This window comes from Papio anubis, chromosome 9, assembly GCF_008728515.1.
Source record: "Papio anubis isolate 15944 chromosome 9, Panubis1.0, whole genome shotgun sequence".
In the NCBI taxonomy this organism is placed as follows: Eukaryota; Metazoa; Chordata; class Mammalia; order Primates; family Cercopithecidae; genus Papio; species Papio anubis.
Window position 1 is genome coordinate 91,288,171 of NC_044984.1, and position 17,527 is coordinate 91,305,697.

At 40.6% G+C, this 17,527-nt stretch overlaps 1 protein-coding gene and 1 pseudogene across 4 annotated transcripts in view; one reads left to right on the forward strand and one right to left on the reverse strand.

Moving 5' to 3' along the window:
* Window positions 1-5,999: 5,999 nt before the first annotated feature.
* On the reverse strand, window positions 6,000-15,049 carry LOC101014690 (annotated as a pseudogene).
* A 63-nt stretch (window positions 15,050-15,112) lies between these two features.
* NEDD1 (NEDD1 gamma-tubulin ring complex targeting factor) overlaps window positions 15,113-17,527 on the forward strand; it is a 45,925-nt gene continuing 43,510 nt past the window's right edge. The window contains exon 1 of one of the 4 annotated variants that reach the window (XM_003906990.3): window positions 15,113-15,208. The gene's annotated coding sequence lies outside the window, so the exon portion shown is untranslated. Of the gene's footprint in view, window positions 15,209-15,267; window positions 15,548-17,527 lie in introns of those variants that run through there. The other 3 variants (XM_017946135.2, XM_009181472.3, XM_009181473.4) reach the window with 3 other exon arrangements.

A 17,527-nucleotide genomic window follows, 5' to 3' on the forward strand; every position in this document is an offset into this window, starting at 1 on the left:
AGCATTCATAGACCCTAAGCTCTCCAGATACTGAGCTGCTGGTGTACCCCTAAAGTAACTAAGCATATGTATTAAGATGTATGCATTTCCTAAAAGCCACACATAAGAAAGGTAGAATTTCTTCTCCCTTATGATAATTTAACTTTGTTTTTGGTATCAGATAAGATTATCAAGTGACTCATTTTTTTAAAAAATAAAAGAATAAAATAAAAACAGGAGACTTGCCAAGATATTCACTTTGGGAGGCTGTACATCTATCCTAGCAAGGATGTTACTGAACAAGACATTTTGGAAGATTCTCTTTTCAATTTGCCTCAGCTTGAAAGGGTAAAAGTTCATATTTTTAGACAAATTTAAGTTTTGAAAACAATCCAAGTTGTTGTTTGTAATAAAGTTTGGTGGAAAAAGTAAATGACAATAATGAAACACAATCATGTCATGCTATAAGGAAATGGATTGTTTTTCCTCTTTAGGGCCCTAATGATCTGCTCCATTTTCCTGCCTTTCTCTTGTTCCCTCCCTTTCTTTCCAGGAGCTCTTGCATAGTCCAGCCAGACTAATCTTCATGAAGCGTAATTCCAATCATGTCACTATCTTTTTCAAAACTTGTCAGTAACTTCGGGGTACTCACGTAAAAATGTCTAAACCCCTTGGTCTGGAAGTCTAGGTTCTTTCCAGTCTTACTGAAACTTGTTACTTGTCCTCCCTTTCATCCCAATAAACTGAACTCTTGAATGTTTTCTGTTCATTCTCTATGGTTTTTGATAGGGTTTGGCTGTGTCCCCATACAAATCTCAACTTGAATTGTAACTCTCAGAATTCCCACGTGTTGGGGAAGGGACTGAGTTGGGAGGTAATTGAGTCATGAGGGCCAGTCTTTCCCGTGCTATTCTTGTGATAGTGAACAAGTCTCATGAGATCTGATGGGTTTATCAGGGGTTTCTGCTTTTGCTTCTTTCTCATTTTCTCTTACTACCGCCATGTAAGAAGTGCCTTTCTCCTCCTATCCTGATTCTGAGGCCTCCCCAGCCATGTGGAACTGTAAGTCCAATTAAACCTCTTTTTCTTCCCAGTCTCGGGTATCTCTTTATAAGCAGCATGAAAGCAGATTAATACAATAAATTGGTACCAGTAGAGTGGGGTGTTACTGAAAAGATACTCAAACATGTGGAAGTGACTTTGGAACTGGGTAACAGCAGAGGTTGTATCTCTTTGGAGGGCTCAGAAGAAGACAGGAAAATGTGCGAAAGTTTGGAACTTCCTAGAGACTTGTTGAATGGCTTTGCCCAAAATGCTGATAGCAATATGGACAATAAAGTCTAGGCTCAGGTGGTCTTAGATGGAGATGAAGAACTTTTTGGGAACTGGAGTAAAGGTAACTCTTGTTATGTTTCAGCAAAGAGACTGGCAGCATTTTGCCCCTGTCCTCCCTAGAGATCTGCAGAACTTTGAACTTGAGAAAGATGATTTAGGGTATCTGGTGGAAGAAATTTCTAAGCAGCAAAGCATTCAATAAGTGACTTGGGCTCTGTTAAAGGCATTCAGTTTTATAAGGGAAGCAGAGCATAAAAGTTTGGAAAATTTGCAACCTGACTATGCAACAGAAAGGAAAAACCCATTTTCTGGGAAGAAATTCAAGCCTGCTGCAGAAATTTGCGTAAGTAGCAAGGACCCTAATGTTAATCTCCAAGATCTTTGGGAAGATGTCTCCAGGCCATGTCAGAAACCTTCACAGCAGGCCCTACCATCACAGGCCCAGAGGCCCAGGAGGAAAAAGTGGTTTCATAGGCTGGGTCCAGGGTCTCTGTGCTGTATGCAGCCTAGGGACTTGGTGCCCTGTGTCCCAGCTATTCCAGCCATGACTGAAAGGGGCCAACATATAGCTCAGGCTGTGGCTTTAGAGGGTGAAAGCCCCAAGCCTTGGCAGTTTTCACATGGTGTTGAACCTGTGGGTGCACAGAAGTCAAGAATTGAGGTTTGGGAACCTCCACCTAGATTTCAAAAGATGTAAGGAAACACCTCCATGACCAGGCAAAAGTTTGCTGCAAGGGTGGGGCCCTCATGGAGAACCTCTGCTAGGGCAGTGTGGAAGGGAAATGTGAGGTTGGACCTCCCATGCAGAGTCCCTACTGGGGCACTGCTTAGTGGAGCTGTGAGAAGAGGGCCATCATCCTCCAGACCTCAGAATGGTAGATCCATTGACAGCTTGCACTGTGCACCTGGAAAAGCCACAGACACTCAATGCCAGCCTGTGAAAGCAACTGGGAGGGAGGAGGCTGTACCCTGCAAAGCCACAGGGGCGGAGCTGCCCAAGACCCTGGGAGCCCACCTCGTGCATTAGTATGACCTGGATGTGAGACCTGGAGTCAAAAGAGATCATTTTGGAGCTTTAAAATTTGGTTGCCCTGCTGGATTTCAGACTTGCATGGGTCCTGTAACCCCTTTGTTTTGGCCAATTTCTCCCATTTGGAATGGCTGTATTTACCCAATACCAGGACCCCCATTGTATCTAGGAAGTAACTAGTTTGCTTTTTATTTTACAGGCTCATAGGCAGAAGGTACTTGCCTTGTCTCAGATGAAACTGTGGACCATGGACTTTTGGGTTAATGCTGAATTGAGTTAAGACTTTGGGGGACTGTTGGGAAGGCATGATTGGTTTTGAAATGTGAGGACATGAGATCTGGAGGGGTCAGGGTGGAATGATATGATTTGGTTGTGTCCCCACTCAAATCTTAACTTGAATTGTATCTCCTAGAATTCTCACATGTTGTGGGAGGGACCCAGGGGGAGGTAATTGAATCATAAGGGGCCGGTCTTTCTTGAGCTATTCTCGTGATACTGAATACGTATCACAAGATCTGAAGGGTGTATCAGGGGTTTCCATTTTCACTTCTTTCTTATTTTCTCTTGCCACTGCCATGTAAGAAGTGCCTTTCTCCTCCTGCCATGATTCTGAGGCCTCCTCAGCCATGCAAAACTGTAAGTCCAATTAAACCTGTTTTTGTTCCCAGTTTCAGGTATGTCTTTATCAGCAATGTGAAAACAGACTAATACAGTTTTTTATTTTTTTTGTTTTCTCTCCATGTCCAATTTCTACCTTTCTTTTAAGACACTGAGTGAATGTCCTCAAGCCCATTTAGGCTTCCCTGATTGCTGCAATCCTGTTCCATATCCTTGGCTTCTTCTACCCAAGATAAACTCGTCACCCTCCTGCCACAGGAATGCCCAAACTCCTCATTTCGATCACATAGGGTTTTGTGGGAATATGGTGTCAGTATTAATGCAACGTTTTAGTTATTAATAGCAATGATATATTTAATATAATAGAAGGAATTTTAAAAAGTGGACAATAATAAGATACCTAACATAGGTTACATTGATTATAGAGTAGCCAAAAGAGCACACAATCTTTAGAATTTGACAAAATATATTTGAATCCTAGCTCTACTGTTTATTAGCTGGGTCCCTTTAGGCAGCTTATTTAATATCTCTAAGAATCTACTCTTTCATCTGTAAAATGAAAAATAATGACATCAGCTTCATAACTTTTATTATAAGGATCAGAAGAAAGTCATGCAAAAGACTTTCTAATGATCTTAGAGAGAGGAAATCCTCTATAAACGTGACAAGACCTAGAAGCCATAAAAGATTGCTATTTTGACTGCATAAAATGTAAACATTTTTGCATGACAAAATAATGCATAACCAAAGCCATAAGAGGGTAAACTGGAAAACATTTTTGTAGCATTTATGACAGGTAAATTACTTTCATTCTCTCATATATCGATGAAGAAAAGGACCAATTTATTGAAAACATGGACAGAAGACATAAAAATACTCCATAGAAGGTGAAATACAAATAGCTTATAAACATATAAAAAGATGCTCAACTTCGGGCTAGGCGCAGTGGCTCACACCTGTAATCCCAACACTTTGGGAGGCCAAGGCGGGTGGATCACGAGGTCAGGAGATCGAGACCATCCTGGCTAACATGGTGAAACCCCATCTATACTAAAAGTACAAAAATAATAGCCAGGCATGGTGGTGGGCGCCTGTAGTCCCAGCTACTAGGGAGGCTGAGGCAGGAGAATGGCGTGAACCCGGGAGGCAGAGCTTGCCGTGAGCCAAGATAACATCACTGCCCTCCAGCCTGGGTGACAGAGAGAGACTCTGTCTCAAAGGAAAAAAAAAAAAAAAAAGATGCTCAATCTTACTTGTAATATAACATAAATATAACATAAATGCAAAGTAAAACTCAATAATAGACTATTTTCACCTAACTCCTAAATGATAGGGGAAGTAAGCATATTATTAAGGGAAGTGTAAATTGGTACAACTTTTTCTGAAAAGCAATTTGACAACAGCAATTTTTAAAATAATAATTTAACCATGTACTACTCCTCTGAGCAATTTCCCATCTGGGAATGTATACGCCTGTGCTCTCCGGTATAGCAGCCAGTGACCATATTTGGTTACTGAGCACTTGAAATGTGGCGTATCTGAAATGACATGTAATTTAAGTGTAAAACACACACTGAATTTTAAAACCTTAGAATAAGTAAAATAATGTAAAATATTTCATTTTTTAATTGACTACATGTTGGAAATGACATATTTTGGATATAATGAATTAAATATAATATACTATTAAGATTAATTTTACTTATTTCTTTTACTTTTAAAAATGTGGCTGCTAGAACATTGAAACTTACATATGTTGTTCACATTATATTCCTTTTGAACCTTGTTAGCATATACAGTTCTACCTGCATGCATAAGAAATTATGTATGTATAAAGAATATCTGAAAAACATCTTTAATATTCACCAATAGAGTCTTTGCTAAATAAAATATGATACATTCAGACAATAGAATATTATGTGGACTGAAAAAAGAATGAGACCAGTCTGCCCTAAGATGGGGAGCTTTCTGCTAGATATTATTAAGTTAAAAAAAAAAATAAAGCATGGAATAGATGTGTAGTGAGTTAATGTTGGTGTTCAGTGTATATTAAATGAATTTTGAATGAATTATGTAAATTGTACTTATGCATAGAATATTCTTGGAAGATGCACAAGAAATTGTTTTTAGTTATTGTTCTAGAGAGAGGAAATTGTGGTTCACCATCAGGGGCTGGAGAAGATTTATTTTTAACTCTACTTTTTTGTATTGATTAAATGTTTTGCAACATGTATTCATTACCTATTTAGAAAAAAACCTGTATTTACAAGTTTTCATTGTCTTTGAAGCAAACAATTCTTATAAGGAATTTCCTGAAGTCAGCTATGTGAAGGTGGAAGACGGATGTAAAATCACAAAGCCTTACGCAGTAGTAGATTCCTAAGAAATAGCTGTTTCTTTCCCTTCCCCACACTTTGACTAAGAGCACAGATGTCATAATAGAATCTTTCCACATTTCAGAGATCCCTTAAGCATCCCTATCACGTTATGGCTCTAGAGATGTCAAATGTAAATGGGATGAGGCTACACTGATCCTGTGACATGCCCTGGAAGTTAGTTATTTCTCCCCAATAAATCCCAGAAACTGGCCTGCTTACTTTTATATATGTCTCATCAAAATGGAAGGCAGTCTGTATAATGTATAACTTCCCAGTCAGTGTAATATTGTAGGCTGTCTACAAATTTTATTACTATATTAAGGGTTGAAGCAAACTTTTCCAGTTATTACATCCTCGGCACTAAAATCTTCACTCTCCTTGTCAGTCTCTTGATTCTTCAGCAGATAAAACACTCTCTTTTATTTCTGTATCAGAAACTCTATGTGCTTCCCTAACCTCTTTGTCTACTTCAATCACCTCTTCTCACTTTGATGAAGTTTGTGGATTGATTGCTTCTCATGGGTACGACTGGCTTTCCGGCCCTTTGTCTAAATTTAAAACACTGGAGCCATTCTTCAGAAAATACACAGTACTCAATCAATTGCATTTGCTCATAAAATATCTTTTTTTTTTTTTTTTTTTTTAAACAAAAGTGTCTTGATTCTGCTTCCTCATTTCCATTCCCATTGCCTCTGCCTGAGTCCAGGCCCTCTTCATCTTGTCTAGAATATGTCAATTACCTCTTAACTAGTCCGTGTACTTTCAGACTCCCCACTGGCAATCCATTTTCTACTTTACTGCTAAATTCTAAAAACAGATTCATGCCTCCATTCATTCATTCGTCAGACATTCATTAAGTATCTCCTTTGTGTCAGGCATCATGCTAGGAACTGGGGACACAAATACTAATTTTTCACAGGCAGGCACTACGTTTCTGGAGCTTAGAGTTCAGTGCAGGAAGCCATCGAGTAGACACATGGTTTACAGTGTACAGGGGTGGGCACAGGATGCCCTGGCAGCATCCATCAGGGAAGGAAATTTCCCCAGAGCCCTTGCTATCTGGTCCAATTGCTAAGAGACAGGAGGAGATGTTCTAAGCAGAGGGAGTAGCAAGGGCCAAAGCTAAGCAGGGTGGTACATGGTGTGTGTGGTGAGTGTGACTGGCCAGGCGGTCAGAGAAGATTTACAGGAGTCAGCACCAGGTAGTGGCAAAGGGCCTAGGGGGGCCATGCAAAGGAGTTCGAACTTTATTCTGAGGGCATATGTTTTAAGAACAGTGGTCATGAGATCAGATTTGCATTTTATGGAGATCATTATGGTAGGAGTTTGGAGGAGAGCTGGAGGGATGAAAGACTGGAGACTGGTAATAAGGTTAGGAAGAGGCTGGTTCAACTATTTGGTCATGAGGATAACCTAAATCAAGGTAAGAGCAGTAGGGGTGCTGAGCAGCAGACAGATTTGGAAGAACTCAACAATAAAATGGACTGGGTTTAGTGATTGCCTATTTGGATGTTTGTGAGAAGGAAGGAAGGGGAAAAAGTCAGAACTGACTCACAAATGTCTGGCTTGAGCCCTTGGGAGGCTATGAGAGGTTATGGAACAGGAAATGGCTTGGCAGAGAGAAGATAGTGGCAGTTGAGTACGTGGTCTGCATTCAGGTGAGAGATTTGGACTGGAGGCATTCATTCTTCATCCATTTACTCATTTAGTTAATAGATGTTGAGTACCTACTACATGCCAGGCACTGTTCTAAGCACAGGGATAGTGGCAACCAAACAGGACAAAATTCCTGTTCTAGTGGCAACCAAACAGGACAAAATTCCTGTTCTTGTGGCACCTTCATTCCAGTGAAGAAACTAAACAAACTCACACGAGTAAAGCAATGCATAATGACCTGTTGATATGTGCTTTGAAGACAAATACATTAGGATAGGGCAAGGAGACAAAGTGTGATGGGGTGTGAGGGATATTTTAGATAAGAGCATCCATGGAAAAGCATCTTTCAAGAGGTGCTATTTGAGCACAAACCTGAACGAAATGCCAGAGGGAGCCATGGGAACATTCAAGGGAAGAATATGCAAGGAAGAACCATGTGGGACAGCAGGCTCCCTAAGCAATGGGTAGCAGAGGCTGTGGGAAAGAGCGGGAGGGGAAAGGGATGCAGATGTTCTCATAATAGGACCTCTAACAGTACCTAAAAACCTTGATGTTTTGAGTGTATCATCTTGCTTCCTTTTGAAGCCAACCCTAGAACTAATTTCTTCCTCCATCATCACTTCCCAGCCTCTGATAAATATAGCACTGGCAACTTTGTATCACTAGTATTTGTTACCTTGGTATAATCTGAGCTTCTCCAAGTTAGGGATGCTGTTCATCTTGGTCACCTCAATAATCAGCACAGTGTGTCAGGAGCTGGTCCACAAATGTGTGTTGACAGAACAATAACGACAAACAACAGGACACAGCAAAGGTAAAACTGATGTCTAGGGGAGTGGTAAGTGGTTGGTGACAAGTAGGAACAAGGGATTGCTTTTTTAAAAAAACAACTTTATGTTTTAAAGCCCTGTAGTTTTACGCATTTCTCTTTGACAACTTTTGGTATTCATCTCCATCTCTCTAATAACTTAATTTGTGATTTTTTTTTTCAATTTTAGGTTTTACCTATTGACTTTCCATCATAGAAGATGAAGAATCACTTCTCTCTGCACCCTCCTCCACCTGAACTACACACATATATACACTGCCCATATCCCTACCAACCCATTATAGCTGTGTCATAATTTTTGTTAAATTAACATTGCAGGTTCACATTTTAATGGCTATGTAAATAGTATTCACACCAGGTTATGTGGTATATTATGGTTGTTATTACGACTTTTCCTTTCTTGCACAACTTTTTGTTTCCCTAGTGGTGGTTTTATTTATTTATTTCTTTATTTATTGTCATTTGGTTAATTGGTTGGTTTTCTAGTTTTCTGTGTCTAGTCATGAATTAAGCTTCTGGTCTACTGTTTCCCAGTCCTGTAACCTCTTCTAATACAATTAGACACGTGAGGGGTGTGTGTGTGTGTGTGACTCTTCCTGATGATAGCACTACTAGAATCTTTCGACCTGCTACTTGCCCTGGTTGCTCTTTGGGCCCAGTGCTCACCTGTCATCCTGGGATTTTTCTTCACCTTTCTGAGACTGTATGTCCTATCTTCCTCTGTTTTGGTTCACTCCTTTGTTTCAGTGTATCAGTTCCTCAGGCAGCTTCTTTGCTTCTTTTCATTAGAGATGTGGTCTCACCATGTTGTCCAGGCTGGCCTCAAACTCCTGGGCTCCAGCAGTTCTCCCACCTCAGCCACCTGAGTGGTGGGGAGTACAGGTATGAGCCACCGCTCCTGGACTCAAGTAGCTCCTTGATAAGGTACACAGAAGGAAAATTTGTTGAGGCTTTACATGTCTGAAAATGTTTTTATTCCTTCTTGACACTTGAATGATAAGACAGCTAGATAATTTTAGAGTAGTAATCATTTTTGCTCAGAAATATAGAAGTATTGTTCTACTGTCTTGTAAATTCTAGTGTTACTGTTAAGAATGGAAGTCATTCTTATTCTTTTTTTTCCTCATTAAACTTTGTTTTAATGGGTCTTAAAATTCTGTGACAGCTTTTTAGTCAAGTTGTTTTCATTAAAAAGTACTGATTTTAAAAACTAATGTCTTAAAACTGCCACACGCACAAAAATAGAAGAAACAACAACAAAAAAAACCACACACAAACCCAAACATGGTCCACAAAACATTCTCCTTTCCTTCTGAAGGTTTTGCAATGCATTGTTATCATTAACCCCTCTTCTACTATTAACCTTAAATGGCCAATTGAAACAAACAGTTCTGACACTGTTCTTCCACCACTGATTAAGACTGGAGTGGCAGGTCTTAGGGATAATATTCATTTAGCCTTCTGAGGTTTCTGGGCAAACTTGATAACCTTGCCAGCTCCAGCAGCCTTCTGGTCCACTGTTTTGATGACATCCACAGCAAATGTCTGTCTCATATCACAAACAGCAAAACAACCCAGAGGAGGATAGTCCAAGAAATTCTCAACACACATGGGTTTGCCAGGAACCATACCAACAATGGCAACATCATCAGACTTCAAGAATTTAGGGCTGTCTTCCAGCTTATTACCATAACAGCAATCGATCTTTTCCTTCAGCTCAGCAAACTTGCAAGCAATGTGAACTGTGTGACAATTCATTAGAGGGGCATGGTCAGCACCAATATGGCCTGGATAGCTCAGGATAATCACCTGAGCAATGAAGCCAGCTTCCATTGGTGGGTCATTTTTGCTGTCACTAGCAACTTTGCCACAACAAACATCTTTGACAGACACATTCTTGACATTGAAGCCCACATTGTCCCCAGGAAGAGCTTCACTCAAAGCTTCATGGTACATTTCTTTTTTTCTTTTTTTGAGATGGAGTCTCACTCTGTCGCCCAGGCTGGAGTGCAGTGGTGCAATCTCGGCTCACTGCAAACTCTGCTTCCCGGGCTCAAGCGATCCGCCCACTTCAGCCTCCCAAGTAGCTGGGATTACAGGCATGCATCACCATGTCTGGCTAATTTTTGTATTTTTAGTAGAGTCAGGGTTTCACCATGTTGGCCAGGCTGGTCTCAAACTCCTGGCCTTATGTGATCTGCCCTCCTTGGCCTCCCAAGTGCTGGGATTGCAGGCATGAGTCACCACACCTGGCCCATGGAGCATTTCAACAGACTTTACTTCAGTTACAATATTGACTGGAGCAAGGGTGACCACCATATTGGGTTTGAGAACACCAGTCTCCACTCGGCCCACAAGCACGGTACCACTACCATCAGTTTTGCAGACATACTGGAGAGGTAGACCCAAGGGCTTATTAGTTGGATGAGTTGGTGGTAGGATGCAGTGCAGAGTGTCAAGCAGCATGGTTCCACTGGCATTGCCATCTTTATAGGTGAATTTCCATCCCTTGAACCAATGCATGTTAGCATGTGGCTCGAGCGTGTTGTCACTATTTCAACCAGAAATTGGCACCAATGTTACTGTGTCCATGTTGTAGCCAATTTGCTTAATATAAGTGCTGTCGTTTTTCGCAATTTTCTCTTCTGGCCATAGGGTGGCTCAGTGGAATTCATTTTGTTAACACCAACAATTGGTTGCTTCATACCCAGTGTACAAGCAAGAACACCATGCTCATGGGTCTGCCCATTCTTGGAGATGCCACCTTCAGATTCACCAATGTCAGCAGCAACAATCAGAACAGGAAAGTCAGTCGGAGATGTGCCTGGATTCATGTTTATGATAAAAACCTCTGTGTCCTGAGACATCAAATTTCCATGGGGAGATATCAATGGTGATATGAAGTTCAGTCTCTGCTTTCAGTTTATTCAAGACCCGGGCATGGGAAAGAGCCCTTTTCCATCTCAGCAGCTTCCTTCTCAGATTTTTCGATGGTTCTTTTGTTGATGCTACCACATTTGTTGATCAGATGATCAGTGGTGGTGGACTTGCCCAAATCTATGCGTCCAATGACGATGATGTTGATATGAGTCTTTTGCTTTCCCATTTTAGCCTTTAGGAGTGGTTTTTACAACACCTGTGTTCTGGCAGGAAACCCATTGTGAAAAAGCCATTCTGATATTTGAAACTTGTTTAGTAACTTTTTTTTGAGAATATTTAAGGCCTTTCAAGCCAGTGTTATTAAATTTGAAAATTTTTGTTTTGTTGTGTCTTTTTAAGACTTTGTTTTTCTCTTACAAGTGAAGAACATCACTTTATTTCTTAATAATTAGGAACTCTTTGCTCCTGAGATCTTTTTAAAAATAAAGTTATTGGTGCATAATATGCAAACAACAAATTGCATTATTTAAACCTGATATCTTAATAATATTGAGTCTTCTATCTCATGAACATGATACAGCTCTTCATTATTTAGGTCTTTAACTTCCCTCAGTAATGTTGTGTAGCTTTCAATGTACAATTATTGAATATAGTTTAGTACATTTATGTGTAAATAGTTCATACTTTTGGATGTTGTTGGAAATGAAATTGTAATTTTTATTTTTCTGATTGTTTATTGCTAGTATATAGAATTCTATTTTTGTATATTGACCTTGCATAGGCCTTGCTGAGTTCAAATAGCTCTAGGAGTTTTTTTCTGGATTCCTTATGATTTTACAGTACACAATCATGCTGTCTGCAATAAAGAGAGTTTTACTTCTTCCCTTCCATTATGTATACTTGTTGTTTTCTTCTTCTCTCCCTTCTCCTCTTCCTTTCTCCTCTTCCTATTTCTTCTTCTCTTTCTTTTCATCTTCTTGTCTTATTGCACTGCCTAGGGCCTCCAGAAGAATGTTGACTAGGAGTACTAGTAAGACTGGGCAGTCTTGTTTTAATCTTAGGAGAAGACATTCAGTCTTTCATCATTAATTGAGGTGCTCTCTGCAGGCTTTTTGTAGAGGCCCTTGAACCAGTTTAGGATGTTTCCTTCCTTCATTTTTTTCAGTTTGTCGAGCATTTTAAATCATGGGTAGATGTTAAATTTTAGAAAAATGTTTTTGCTTCATCTATTGATATAATTATATGGGCTTTCTCCCTCATTTTGTTAATATGGTGAATTATGTTAACTGATTTTTGAGTGTTAAACCAATCTTGGATTTCTCCAATAAATCTCACTTAATCATAATCTTTTTTATAAATTACTGGATTTATTTTGCATATATATGTGCACCTATATAATTTTGTCTCCATGCATAAGGGATATGAGTTATGGTTATTTCTTGTAATGTCTTTTTCTGGTTTAGTATCAGAGTAATATTGCCTCTAAAAAATGGGTTTAGCAAATATTCTCTTCTTTTCTGTTTTCCCAAAATGTTGTATTATTTCTTCATGTGTTTGATAGAATTCAACCGTAAAGCCATCTGATCCTGAGGTTCCTTTGTGAGATGGCTTTCTTAATTTTGGATTCAATTTTTATGGTACATATAGGGCTATCATATTATCTATTTCTTCTTGTGTCAGTTTTAATATTTGTCTTTCAAGGTATTCAATTGTTTTAGTTGTGACCAAATTTATTAACATGTAGTTGTTTATCCTATTCCCTTATTTTTGTAAATATCTTTTGGATTTGTATTGATGGCTTCTCTTTCAATCTTGATATTGGTAATTTGTGTTTTCCTTATTGATAAGTCTAGCTAGAGATTTCTCAATTTTATTAATCACTTCAAAAACCAGCTTTTGGTTTCATTGATTTTTCTCTATTGTTCATCTTTTTTCAATTTCATTGTTCTGTACTCTAATCTTTACTTGGTGTTTAATTTGCTCTCTAAGTTTCTTAACAGATAGCATAGATAATTGATTTTGGACTTTTTTTTCATAATATAAACACTGATTTCATAATATAAGCACTGATTTAGCTGTTTCCATGAGTTTTTATTTTTGCATTTTACTTATCACTCAGTTCAAATATTTTCTATTATTATTAATATTTGTGATTTGATTTTTTCCTTCACCTATGGGCTATTAGAAGTAAGGTTGTTTTATTTCACGTTTGGGGCTTCTCTAGGTGAGTTATTGTTTTTTAGTTTATATTTAATAGTGTTGTGATCAGAGAGCATACTCTGTAAGATTTATTCTGTTAAACATCTACTGACTTACTTTATAGCCCAATATATACTCCATCTTCACGTGTATTTGAAAAGAATGTTTATCCTGAAGTAGTTGGCTCTAGTATTCTACAAATGTCAGTTAAAATAGTTGGTAGTGTACAGATCTTCTACATCTTTTCTGATTTTTTTTATCATCTGGATGTTCTATGAATTACTGAGAAAATTCTGTCAGTGTCTCCAACAATGACTATGGGTATGCCTTTTTCCCCTTTTAGCTTTGGTACTTGTTCTTCATATGCTTCAAAATTCTCTTATGTTCACATATACACTTAAAATTGATAATGGCTTGTGGTTTTATTTACCATTTTATCATTATGAAATATTTCTCTGTCTCTAGAAATATTCTTTGTCGTGATGGCTACTTTTGGAAATCTGTATATGTTTATATAATTCATATATTAGCAAGGCTTCCAACATTTGGCATCTATTGTTCGTTAAACTATTACACAGAACTGAGCATACAGTATGTACATAGGCACAGAGGCAGGGACAAAAATGACAGGACTGTTCCAAGGCCAGTAAGATTTGATGAGGCCATAGCATCAGTGGGGACAGAGGAGTGGTTTCCATTTGGCCCTTTACACTGTATTATGGCTCTTGACCGTATAGCATAATGGTTTGGGACAGTCTTTGCAGTCTTATGGTCCCAAGTTTAACTTCTGAATCTACCATTTATTAAACTTGTGACCGTGGGCAAGTTACTTAACCTCTATTTCCTCATATGTAAAGCGGAGACAAATAATGGCACATACTTCATGTGTTTTCAGAAAGATGAAATTATATATATATAGCATACATACACATTACGTCTAGACACACAAATACAGGGCTTAGTAAAGTGTTCAATATTTATTTTTATATGTATAGCTAGTATTATATATGTATATATTATATTACACGTATTATTATATATATTTTCATATAGTCGTCTCAATTTTCCTGCTGGCTTCAATTTTCAGAGATTTAATTAATTGTCCTTTTTGTTTGAAGCTTTCTTTTCTCCATTTGCTCCCATTCTCCCTGCCCCCACTCCCTTACTCTGCTTTCTTAGTTCCCAACTTTCTGGGCCTCCTCCCTGCCCAAATTGGATTTCATAGCCTCAAGAACTGCAGACTGTACAATTAAGGTAGTTGCTGCTTGCTATCTTTCTCCTTTTTCCACTCCCCCATGAACCTCAATAACTTGGCTACGATTTCAATTTCTGCTCTGAAAAAAATGCACTTATTAGAATTTTCCAATAATCTGCAATATGAACGCAGATAACTGGGGCTTATGTACCTAGTTCAGAAACACACCCCATGTAGTTGTGATGAAAGAATAACACTTTTTGCAGAAGAAATGCTCCATATTTATGATAAATATTCTCAGCAAAAATTGTCAGTAGAGCTACAAAAGGCCCTTTGGAAAGGGCACTTGAAAACTCGGCTCAGTAACTTTCTTTTCCACCTTGAAGCATCCCCTTCAAAAGAATTCCCAACCAGATGATGTTTGATGTTCCTGACCGAGCTCGCAGCATGATGAAAAAAAAGATCATGGGTTTTGAAGTAGGTTAGTGCAGACGCCTACTCTTCGGGTTATTTCTCAGCCTGAGCGCGTTTCCTGGCTTGTAAATTGCATGTAGGAATCCTTTCCTATATCCACATCCACAATAGTTTCCCTTATTATGGGTCTTAGTGCATCTTATACCTTTCATTATCATAGTTTCACTTTCCATTTAAGTATCTAATAACGTCAGCTTCCTATGGTGGATTGTAAGCTCCACGAGGCCAAGGACCACGAGAATTCACTGTACTCTTGTATCTCCAGGCTAAATCATCACTGTACACCCAAGAGTCTAGCACAGTGCTAGCACACAGTAGACAGTCAGCAAGTGAATGACAAAGGAGCAGTTGACAGTGGCCGGAGCTCCGTCGCTGGGGCGTGGAGAGAGTCGCCCCGGCCCGCAGTTCCCACCCTGGCACTGGGATAACTTCTCCCGCGGATGCCCAGCGCCGCCCTGGCCAGACCCTCTGTGCCCCAAATCCAGTCCGGCCAGGAGCCACAGCCGCACGCAGCGCCTCGCCCCTTGACGTCACTCGGGGCGGGACTTCCGGCCGCCGAAGTTTAACAGTCCAGGCGGGAGCCGGAAGCCCAGCTCCGAGCGGGCCGCGGCAGCCTGTTCTGTTGCTGCGGAGAGGTGAGGTTCCGGAGGCCCTGAGGTCAGCGGGGCCCCGCCCGCCGCGTCCGTGCACCCTACGTATCCTAAGACCCCCTCCGTCCCCCTCAGAGGGCGGGGCGGAGGTCCCTGGGCTTCGCGCGCCCGGAGCGGTTGCCGGGCAGGGGCGCGGCGGCGCGTTGGGCTGGGAAGTGTCTGGGGAGCCGCGGGCCGGGGTCGCACACCTCCCCGAGGGGCGGCCCAGGTCAACTAGGGTAGGTTGGTGGCGGCCCTGGTGGCTGTGCTGCCCCGGAAAAGTTTGCCTCGTCTCCACAAGTCTGTCTTCTTTTTTGTCAACCTCAAGTACTTCTCTTTTGCCAGGTACTCGGATGCATTTTACAGGGTAGCCTCAGTTGAGCGGTTGTCCTGCAAGTAAAGTGCAGTTTCGGTGATTGAAAGTTGGAGAACTTCATTTCAGCTGAGTAGTGTAGTTGAATTGGTTCCTGTAGCAGCTGTCCCTGAACCCAGGCCGACGTTACCGCCTTCTGTCCTGACTGCTCGCTTTCGATGGGACCCTCTTTGTGGGACTGATGTAAAGTCTCTCCCTTAAATGTGCTCAGTTCTTAGAAGACCGGAGTAGGTGGGCAGATAGTCCTCTTCCCCGCCCCGCTTTAAGAGCGGGAAACAAACATTAAATCACTCGGCGAATTATGTCTCCTAAGTTGGAGCGGGTCTTTCGAACCCAGTTTTTCAGAGCCCTGGCCTCAGTGATCTACCCACTACACCCCGCAGCTCAATAGGCCTGGTGTAAGATGCAGGTAGACACAGCTTGCAGTTGTGTTTACAGGGCTTAGAGATCGCTTTTCCAGCAATTCGTTCGGGGCACGTGTTACACATGTTTAAGGCTCCAAATCCAAACACTGTGTTACATTTCGACAGGTGACATTAATGGCTTTTCTTAGCACTGTGTCAGATGAATGGAGCATAAGGAAGCACATGAGTGAATTACCTTAACTTTTTGTCTCGAGAATGAAACGTTTCTATAATTATGTCTTTAACTTGTCCTCTGAAATGGCTTATACTAGACGTAGGTGTGCTGTTGTATTGGTGACTCGGGGACCTGTCTGTGACATCACTAATGCTGTGTAGTAGTCTTGCACTTTCCATACTAGGAAGGTGTGGGAGGTATAATTCTGTGAACTCTCGCTTTCCTTTTCTGCCATGTACTTTTAAGCCTCCCTTTTCTCACCTATCAGTTCATTGCTACCTGTTGCTCTTTAAGGTGCCTACCTAGAGCAGCTTCCTTGCCTTCTGTTTTCTAGACTTCCTTGGTTTGTGAAATCACCTTGTTAGAATTACATGTTTCAACTGTATACTCTGAATAAATCATTGAAGGTGTTGTAGTCCAAGAATTGGTATGGGGACTTAGTGGCATCTCATTTGACCATATTGCTGATTTTAGGGTTTTGGAAAATGGTGTGAATGGATTCTGACCTGCAGAAATGCTACTTTATCATATGTTTTTTTAAAAAATTAGGAAGTTACTTATTAATAGTTATTTGTTGAGAAACTGTTTTGTGCCAGGAATGTTTCAAGACTCTGGTGTGGGGAGACAGACATTATTATGAAAACAAATAAAAATTTCAGATAGTGGCTGGGGGCGGTGGCTCATGCCTGTGGTCCTAACACCTTGGGAGGCTGAGGCGGACAGATCACCTGAGGTCGGGAGTTCGAGACCAGCCTGACCAACATGGAGAAACCCCGCCTCTACTAAAAAATACAGAATTAGCCAGGCATGGTGGTGCATGCCGGTAATCCCAGCTACGCAGGAGGCTGAGGCAGGAGAATCGTTTGGACCTGGGAGGTGGAGGTTGCAGTGAGCCGAGATCGCGCCCTGGCACTCCAGCCTGGGCAACAAGAGTGAAACTCCGTCTCAAAAAAAAAAAAAAATTCAGATAGTAGGAAGTGCTATGAAAAATATGAAATCAGGTATTGGGATATAGAGTAAACTGGTAAGTCCCTTACCAGGTAAGGAAGGGGCTGCATTAGCCAGGGTGGTCAGGAAAGGCCTTTCATAGGAGGAAACATTTGAGTTAAGACCTGAATGATGAGAAGGAGAGGACCATGGGAATCTGGGGATAGCATCTTAGGCACACGGAGCAGCAAATGAAGAGACACTGAGGTGAGAATAAACTTGCCTTTGCATGAGGCAGAGAGAAGGCCAGTGAAAAGAAAGAGGAGAGTTACCTGGGGGCCAGGACATGTAAGGCAGGCTAAGGAAGCTCAATTTCATTATCATTACTGTGAGGAGCCATTGGAATGGTCAGCTGAGAGAATGTGATCTTGCTTTTGTTTTAGGAA